The sequence below is a fragment of the Equus przewalskii genome, chromosome 22, assembly GCF_037783145.1.
Source record: "Equus przewalskii isolate Varuska chromosome 22, EquPr2, whole genome shotgun sequence".
NCBI lineage: Eukaryota > Metazoa > Chordata > Mammalia > Perissodactyla > Equidae > Equus > Equus przewalskii.
Window position 1 is genome coordinate 18,765,550 of NC_091852.1, and position 936 is coordinate 18,766,485.

Sequence of the window (936 nt, forward strand, 5' to 3'; positions counted from 1 at the left end):
GATCGAGTTGTTCCAGCCATTATGTGTTGTGAAGGGGGCGGATTTTGCCATAACGAAAGTGACGTCTTTATTGCCATAACGGAAGTGACGTCTTTAACCTGAGCTCGTGGGCTTTTACGATGAGTGCAAAGGTGATTCCATCCCAGGCCTTTCAACAGGCACAATATTTGTACAGATGTGTGTGTATTTGCTGTTCACAGGCCTCTGAGGAAGTAGATGAAATGGAGGCCACTTGAAACTACTGTATTATGCTCAAGGGGAATGTTTATATTTTCAGATAAATCACTTAAAGAGGTTTATAAAGGTCATGACTATGCTGGGCTGTGCTAGGAACTGGGCAGAGAATGCTAGAGACTCAGATTGTGCTCTTGAGATATGATATTGGTAAGAACACACAAGTTGAGGTCTCAAAGGCAGGACAGTAGAACCATTAAGTCTAGTGAAGATGAACACCCAAGTTATGTGTGTGAGCGTGTGTGTGTGTATAATTCACATAGATATATACCAGCTAGGTCTTATTTATTAAACTCTTGTTGCATGCCAGTCATGCCAAGTGTTTGGGTCTTTTGTCTCATTTAATCCTTACAGCAGCTGTGTACAGTAGATGCTGTTGTTACCCACAGATTTCAGCTGAGGAAACTGAGAATGGGATAGCTTTAAAGACAGACAATCTTTAAATCTGGATCTCCTAAAGATTTTTTTTTCTTAAGATTTTTTTTCCCTTTTTCTCCCCAAAGCCCCCCAATACATAGTTGTATATTTTAGTTGTGGGTCCTTCTAGTTGTGGCATGTGGGACACCGCCTCAACATGGCCTGATGAGCGGTGCCATGTCTGCGCCCAGGATCCGAACCGGCGAAACCCTGGGCTGCCAGAGCGGAGCGTGCGAACTTAACCACTCGGCCACAGGGCCGGCCCCTAAATCTGGATCTTCTAAA